This window comes from Schistocerca cancellata, chromosome 2, assembly GCF_023864275.1.
Source record: "Schistocerca cancellata isolate TAMUIC-IGC-003103 chromosome 2, iqSchCanc2.1, whole genome shotgun sequence".
NCBI classification, from domain to species: domain Eukaryota; kingdom Metazoa; phylum Arthropoda; class Insecta; order Orthoptera; family Acrididae; genus Schistocerca; species Schistocerca cancellata.
In genome coordinates this window covers 326,343,603-326,352,347 of record NC_064627.1, presented here as the reverse complement: position 1 = coordinate 326,352,347, position 8,745 = coordinate 326,343,603, and the positions used below count along the sequence as shown (strand labels likewise).

At 42.4% G+C, this 8,745-nt stretch overlaps 1 non-coding gene across 1 annotated transcript; it reads right to left on the bottom strand.

The window, feature by feature from the left end:
* Positions 1-1,010: 1,010 nt before the first annotated feature.
* On the bottom strand, positions 1,011-1,085 carry Trnap-cgg (transfer RNA proline (anticodon CGG)). The gene has a single exon. It is a non-coding gene; the product is annotated as a tRNA-Pro (tRNA).
* Between the last annotated feature and the right edge of the window lie 7,660 nt (positions 1,086-8,745).

Genomic DNA, 8,745 nt, shown 5'->3' with positions numbered 1-8,745 from the left:
GCATTACCGTTATCTGTGGACGATTTTCGTCTCGAAATTAAAAGCTGGGACTAGTGGCGTAGCTCGGCATTACGGACACACTTGGATACTGTCTCAGACTGTCTGAACACACACACACACAGAGAGAGGGGGTCTGATTACGCGAACCATGACGGCTAGTGTTTTCAGCGCGCCAAGACTTTAGCTTGGGAATTAAAACAAGTTAGCATGCTCGCTTGCCTCCGTGAAACAATAGGGACTTAAATTGGCCTCCTTTTCTCGTCCAGTCAGCTTTTCTGGACGCCATGGGTAGCTGAAAAATGTTTCACCTTCGCTTTTCGGAAGTGGTGGTGGGCACAGTTTGCAACGCCTACTGAATTAGTAATCTTGCACTTCGACTATGTCATCTTACTTCATAGTGTATGATCACCATAATGACATCATTTCTCTCTGTTAGACGTCGTTTTGCTGCATTAGGACCAGGCATTTCTGTGGTTTAGACTATGTCGTGAAGCGACACATAGAAGATAAATAACGCATGACGGGGCAAGGCAGATATAAGCGGCAGAGTAGCACAAGCAAAGTGGGCATTGCTCACTTAAGTCTGCTAGTATCAACAACAGGTGTTAATTTGAGGAATAAATTACTGTGAATGTATGTTTGAAGCATAACATTGTATGGAATTGAACCTTGGACTGTGTGACTACCATAAAAGAAGAGAATCGATGTGTTTGAGACGTGATGCTGTAGAAAGAGGCTGGAAATTTGGTTAAGATACAAAATGACAAGATCCTACTCAGAACTGGTGAGGAGAGCAGTGTGTGGAAAACACAGACAAGAAGAAGGGGTAGTATGATAGGATGTGTGTTGAGACGTCATTGAATAACCTCCAGAAGGTAAAAGCTGTAGAGTGTAGAGGAAGACAGAGATTGCATTATAGCCAATAAATAATCGAGGACATTTTGGAATGAAATTTTCACTCTACAGCGGAGTGTGCGCTGATATAAAACTTCCTGGCAGATTAAAACTGTGTGCCGGACCGAGACTCGAACTCGGGATCTTTGCCTTCCGGGGGCAAGTGCTCTACCGACTGAGCTACCCAAGCACAACTCACGCCCCGTCCTCACAGCTTTACTTCTGCCAGTACCTCGTCTCCTACCTTCCAAACTTTACAGGAGCTCTCCTGCGAAACTTGCAGAACTAGCACTCCTGAAAGAAAGGATATTGCAGAGACTGGCAGAAATAAAGCTGTGAGGACGGGGCGTGAGTCGTGCTTGGGTAGCTCAGTCGGTAGAGCACTTGCCCGCGAAAGACAAAGGTCCCGAGTTCGAGTCTCGGTCCGGCACACAGTTTTAATCTGCCAGGAAGTTTCAATCGAGGACGTTTTGTCTAAGTGCTACTGTGACATGAAGAGGTTGGCATTGAAGATAAAGGCGCTACGGGCGGCATCAAATCATTCGGAAGACTGATGACCTGTTTTTAGGTAGCAGAGGCTACTATCAGAGGCTAAGTTAAGATAGAGCGGGAGTTTTCGGTCGATTATATGGGGGCTGGATAGAGAGGAGCAAGTCATTGTCGCCAATCATTATCGCCAACATACTGAAATACATGAACATGGTAGGTGACACACTTACAAGAAGCGAAAGAAAGGCGTGGCGAGGAATTTGCAGACATTATTTCTTTTCTTCACTGCACTCTTCGGATACCCAGCTGACGAGGTAACAGCTACAATAAGACATAGTTGTGTACACCGTCGAAGATATATTTTCTAGAATATCGTTAATCGACGGGAATTCCTATCGTTCAACAATTCCTAGTTGTAATGAGAAATAAAGCATAGAGATACATATTTGATCTTACTGTCTGTCATTATTCAAAGTATTAATACACTCAAGTGAATTAGATTTTAGACGTACAATTGCTCAACGTAATGAACTCAGAAACACTTATTTGTAGGTGATACTAACCTTAATGGATGGTGCGGACACTGAGAACTCCACAGAGTTGACGGAAACTTTGGATTCGTCAATCGGTGTGGAATCTACAGTAGCTGAGGCTTCGAAATCAGTCGCAGCTGAAAAAGCAACACTACAGGAGTAAATCTATGCCGGTAAAAGGCAAACCTGAAATGAAATGTGAAGTATTACATCTAAAACTGAGACAGAATTTAAAAAAAAAATGAATTTAAAGTTTTTCAGGAAATAAACTGGTACAATAAGCCAGTGACTCATAAACGTATTTTTAATTCTTGTTGAGGGAGATATGTTGACAGTTCGCATTAACACAACCAATTAATATTCTTCCTCGGCACAAAAGAACGAGACCGTTACATTTATTAAAGGACTGCTCGCATTTGTCGAGATATATTCGTGAGCACTGGTTTCTGCAATGAAGAGGACCCTTACAGTGTCAAATAGTTCATCAAAATCGACCTACTGACAGTAGCTAAGGATATTCGCTTATAAGTTCTTATCGAAAAGTTCGTTGTGGGATCTGACATGAAACATATGAAAACGATGCAGCAAATTTGTGTACTTATAAAATACGGTCTCTCAGTATTGGTCCTATTCAAAAAGGGACCAAAGTGAGTTCACACATGTATGCGTTCGATCCTCTCGCTGCTCGAAATATTTACGCATGTTTTCGTCTGACTGCTCGTCTTCCTGCTCAGTAGAATTTGGATTTACTGAAATGTTCTTCCACTAAATGCGTAATCGCGGACGCAGTACGTCACTTTCGTGGGTTTTCGTAGGACGTAAGTAAGTACTAAGGCAGTGTCCGTTTTATTTTCGCTGCATTATGTTTTAAGAATGCGTCTGAGAAGGGCGGATGATTGTGATGGGCTCCTGGCAGCAAAGTACTATGTTTGTGTTGCTGTACTAGATATAGAACAGAACGGGGACTAGATAAAGGGAAATTCCAATGTTATTGTCCCAGTCAGAGAGAAAAGTCACGCTCAAATGTGTCACACGCTCTCATTCCATTACGAACTGTGGAAACGAAGAGAAATGTAGATGTAAACCTTGTCACACAGTCTGACAATCAGATGAGCTCACCGGATAAAAAATTAAAGTGCGCGCGAACAGATGAATCGTTAAGCTCTGATAGGCGGCGCAACGATCGACTCATGTGTTCAACTACGTCATCGCTGTCACTGTGTGAGCATAGGGAAGTAGCGAACAGTGAGACATCAGTGTTACAAGCGGGCAATTTACATAAACGTGGATAAATGTAAGAACGTGACGAAGAGGCGAGAGTAGCAATCGTACCCATAGACATTCGGCGTGTGAAGCTGATAAGCTTCTTGGTTTTTCAGGGTGGGCTCTTCAACATTTCTACAAGCAGTGGATTAAAGCACATAGCCACGAATAAGGATGTTGGAGTGTGGTCGGAAAAAGATTTTGACTCAGTGGAACCGTAGACGCGTTTCATGGCTTATAAATGAAGATGACTTCCCAACCCGGACAGAATTACTGTAGGCAGTGAATGAAAGCTGTTCCCAACCAGTCAGCGAGAGAACATTGTCACAGGAACTGCATGCAATGAACATTTGGAGTCGGTCGCCTCGCAAGAGGTCACTCCTCGCGCAGGCACATGAAGCTGCGCGCCTTCAATGGGCTGGAAAGCGACCAACGCGGACAGAAACTGACTGGCGAAACGTAATAGGGTCTGACGAATCGTGTTTTTGTCTGTATTCAGATGACAAACGTAATCGAGTGCTCCGAAGGCCAAATGAATCATTTCATCGCGAATATGTGCACGGTCAGGTTCAAACCGGAGGTAGATCTGTGATGTTTTGGTGGTGTTCAAATTGGCTCTGCGCACTATGGGACTAACATCTGAAATCATCAGTCCCCTAGAATTTACAAGGGGCGGCCATGACGTTTGGAACGCGGATTTACTGCAAACTTCGTACACTCGTAGTGCTCCATGAGGACAACAAAATGTGTAAGCAGTAGCGCGTACTTCTCAAGCGTTACTGAGAAAATCGCAAGATAATTTCGGTCGTCAAATATATACCTGCGCGTGGTCAGTTTTACCATGACGCTGCGGGAGCCGAGTGGTGCCGGTACGATAGCTCAGCGTGTTCAGTCAGAGGGTTAGCTGCCCTCTGTAACAAAAAGAACTGAGTTCATGGATCAACGACGAACTTAAACGGATGTCTTACGACGTACGCCCCGAGCAGATGAAACGAACAAAATGAGATTTTTGTTGTTGTTGTTGTGGTCTTCAGTCCTGAGACTGGTTTGATGCAGCTCTCCATCCTACTCTATCCTGTGCAAGCTTCTTCATCTCCCAGTACCTAATGCTACCTACATCCTTCTGAATCTGCTTAGTGTATTCATCTCTTGGTCTCCCCCTACGATTTTTACCCTCTACGCTGCCCTCCAATACTAAATTGGTGATCCCTTTATGCCTCAGAACATGTCCTATCAACCGTTCCCTTCTTCTGGTCAAGTTGTGCCACAAACTTCTCTTCTCCCCAATCCTATTCAATACTTCCTCATTAGTTATGTGATCTACCCATCTAATCTTCAGCATTCTTCTGTAGCACCACATTTCGAAAGCTTCTATTCTCTTCTTGTCCAAACTATTTACCGTCTAGGTTTCACTTCCATACATGGCTACACTCCATACAAATACTTTCAGAAATGACTTCCTGACACTTAAATCTATACTCGATGTTAACAAATTTCTCTTCTTCAGAAACGCTTTCCTTGCCATTGCTAGTCTACATTTTATATCCTCTCTACTTCGACCATCATCAGTTATTTTGCTCCCCAAATAGCAAAACTCCTTTACTACTTTAAGTGTCTCATTTCCTAATCTAATACCCTCAACATCACCCGACTTAATTCGACTACATTCCATTATCCTCGTTTTGCTTTTGTTGATGTTCATCTTATATCCTCCCTTCAAGACACCATCCATTCCGTTCAACTGATCTTCCAAGTCCTTTGCTGTCTTTGACAGAATTACAATGTCATCAGCGAACCTCAAAGTTTTTATTTCTTCTCCATGGATTTTAATACCTACTCCGAATTTTTCTTTTGTTTCCTTTACTGCTTGCTCAATATACAGATTGAATAACATCGGGGAGAGGCTACAACCCTGTCTTACTCCCTTCCCAACCACTGCTTCCCTTTCATGTCCCTCGACTCTTATAACTGCCATCTGGTTTCTGTACAAATTGTAAATAGCCTTTCGCTCCCTGTATTTTACCCCTGCCACCTTTAGAATTTGAAAGAGAGTATTCCAGACAACATTGTCAAAAGCTTTCTCTAAGTCTACAAATGCTAGAAAAGTAGGTTTGCCTTTCCTTAATCTTTCTTCTAAGATAAGTCGTAAGGTCAGTATTGCCTCACGTGTTCCAGTATTTCTACGGAATCCAAACTGATCTTCCCCGAGGTCGGCTTCTACTAGTTTTTCCATTCGTCTGCAAAGAATTCGTGTTAGTATTTTGAAGCTGTGGCTTATTAAACTGATTGTTCGGTAATTTTCACATCTGTCAACACCTGCTTTCTTTGGGATTGGAATTATTATATTCTTCTTGAAGTCTGAGGGTATTTCGCCTGTTTCATACATCTTGCTCACCAGATGGTAGAGTTTTGTCAGGACTGGCTCTCCCAAGGCCGTCAGTAGTTCCAATGGAATGTTGTCTACTCCGAGGGCCTTGTTTCGACTCAGGTCTTTCAGTGCTCTGTCAAACTCTTCACGCAGTATCGTATCTCCCATTTCATCTTCATCTACATCCTCTTCCATTTCCATAATATTGTCCTCAAGTACATCGCCCTTGTATAGTCCCTCTATATACTCCTTCCACCTTTCTGCTTTCCCTTCTTTGCTTAGAACTGGGTTTCCATCTGAGCTCTTGATATTCATACAAGTGGTTCTCTTATCTCCAAATGTCTCTTTAATTTTCCTGTAGGCAGTATCTATCTTACCCCTAGTGAGATAAGCCTCTACGTCCTTACATTTGTCCTCTAGCCATCCCTGCTTAGCCATTTTGCACTTCCTGTCGATCTCATTTTTGAGACTTTTGTATTCCTTTTTGCCTGCTTCATTTACTGCATTTTTACATTTTCTCCTTTCATCAATTAAATTCAATATTTCTTCTGTTACCCAAGGATTTCTACTAGCCCTCGTCTTTTTACCTACTTGATCCTCTGCTGCCTTCACTACTTCATCCCTCAGAGCTACCCATTCTTCTTCTACTGTATTTCTTTCCCCCATTCCTGTCAATTGTTCCCTTATGCTCTCCCTGAAACTCTGTACAACCTCTGGTTCTTTCAGTTTATCCAGGTCCCATCTCCTTAAATTCCCACCTTTTTGCAGTTTCTTCAGTTTTAATCTACAGGTCATAACCAATAGATTGTGGTCAGAGTCCACATCTGCTCCTGGAAATGTCTTACAATTTAAAACCTGGTTCCTAAATCTCTATCTTACCATTATATAATCTATCTGATACCTTTTAGTATCTCCAGGGTTCTTCCATGTATACAACCTTCTATCATGATTCTTAAACCAAGTGTTAGCTATGATTAAGTTGTGCTCTGTGCAAAATTCTACCAGCCGGCTTCCTCTTTCATTTCTTACCCCCAATCCATATTCACCTACTACGTTTCCTTCTCTCCCTTTTCCTACACTCGAATTCCAGTCACCCATGACTATTAAATTTTCGTCTCCCTTCACTATCTGAATAATTTCTTTTATTTCATCATACATTTCTTCAATTTCTTCATCACCTGCAGAGCTAGTTGGCATATAAACTTGTACTACTGTAGTAGGTGTGGGCTTCGTATCTATCTTGGCCACAATAATGCGTTCACTATGCTGTTTGAAGTAGCTTACCCGCATTCCTATTTTCCTATTCATTATTAAAGCTACTCCTGCATTACCCCTATTTGACTTTGTGTTTATAACCCTGTAGTCACCTGACCAAAAGTCTTGTTCCTCCTGCCACCGAACTTCACTAATTCCATCTATATCTAACTTTAACCTATCCATTTCCCTTTTTAAATTTTCTAACCTACCTGCCCGATTAAGGGATCTGACATTCCACGCTCCGATCCGTAGAGCGCCAGTTTTCTTGCTCCTGCTAACGACATCCTCTTGAGTAGTCCCCGCCGGGAGATCCGAATGGGGGACTATTTTACCTCCGAAATTTTTTACCCAAGAGGACGCCATCATCATTTAATCATACAGTAAAGCTGCATGCCCTCGGGAAAAATTACGGCCGTAGTTTCCCCTTGCTTTCAGCCGTTCGCAGTACCAGCACAGCGAGGCCGATTTGGTTATTGTTACAAGGCCAGATCAGTCAATCATCCAGACTGTTGCCCTTGCAACTACTGAAAAGGCTGCTGCCCCTGTTCAGGAACCACACGTTTGTCTGGCCTCTCAACAGATACCCCTCCGTTGTGGTTGTACCTGCGGTACGGCTATCTGTATCGCTGAGGCACGCAAGCCTCCCCACCAACGGCAAGGTCTATGGTTCATGGGGGGGGAGATTTTTTTTAATAGGAAAAAAATAGTGGTTAGCGTTCAAGCACCGTAATTGCTGTATCGCTGGATCGAGTCCCGATCGTCGGTTGTTTTTATTTTTAACATATTCATTTTCTTTACTATTTATATTACAATTGATATAATGGAAAAAATACGTGTAATCGGTTGAACTTTTATTAAATTTACAATGTTATTTGGCTGTCTACAAATTTTTACTATCACAAATAATATAATGTTCATAATGTTATGTTTTCCATCTTTTGACGGAAAAAACATCCTGCAATTTGTACTCGTAATCTCGTAATGTCGAAAGCGACGATTAATTCTACATCTTTCGAAATCCGTGTGTGCTACTTCCAGGTATAAGGGATTTCTCAAATCACGGACAAGCATACATTCTCAGTATCACTTTATGCGTTTGGTCGTTTTACTAGTCGATAATTATGAATATTATATTATTTGTGATAGTAAAAATTTGTAGACAGCGAAATAAAATTGTAAATGTAATAAAAGTTCATCTGATTACACGTATTTTTCCCATTATATCGATTGTAATATAAATAGTAAAGAAAATGACTGTGTTGAAAATAAAAAAAGAAACTGACGTTCGGGACTCGCACCACCGACCCAGCTATTACGGGGCTTGAACGCTAACCACTTTTTTCTTTTCTTTTTTTATCTCATTTTTTCAATAACGTTCGTTGACTTTCTTCGTGGCGGACGTTCGATGACACTCGTTCAGGTTGTTCGTTGATCCGTTCACTCAGTTTTTTACTACAGAGGGTAGCTAACACTGTGACCGAACACGCTGAGTCACCGTGCCGGCAACCACTCGGCTGCCGCCACTTCAAGGCAAAAAGGGCCACGCGCAGGTACATATTTGACGACCGAAATTATCTTGCGATTTTCTCAATAACGCTTGAGAAGTACGCGCTACTGCTTACACATTTTGTTGTCCTCATGGAGTACTACGAGTGTACGAAGTTTGCAGTAAATCCGCGTTCCAAACGTCGTGGCCTCCCCTTGTTAGAGCTAGTTAAACCTAACGAACCTAAGGGCATCACACGCATCCATACCCGAGGCAGGATTCGAACTAGAGACCGTAGCGGTCGCGAAGTTCCAGACTGAAGCGCCTAGAACCGGTCGGCCACAATGGCCGGCTTTTGGTGGTGTTCTTCTCACCATAAATTGGTCCTGCTCACTGAGATGGACCAAAATGTTTATTTAAATATTACGGATGATCAAGTGGTGCCTTTCAGTCAA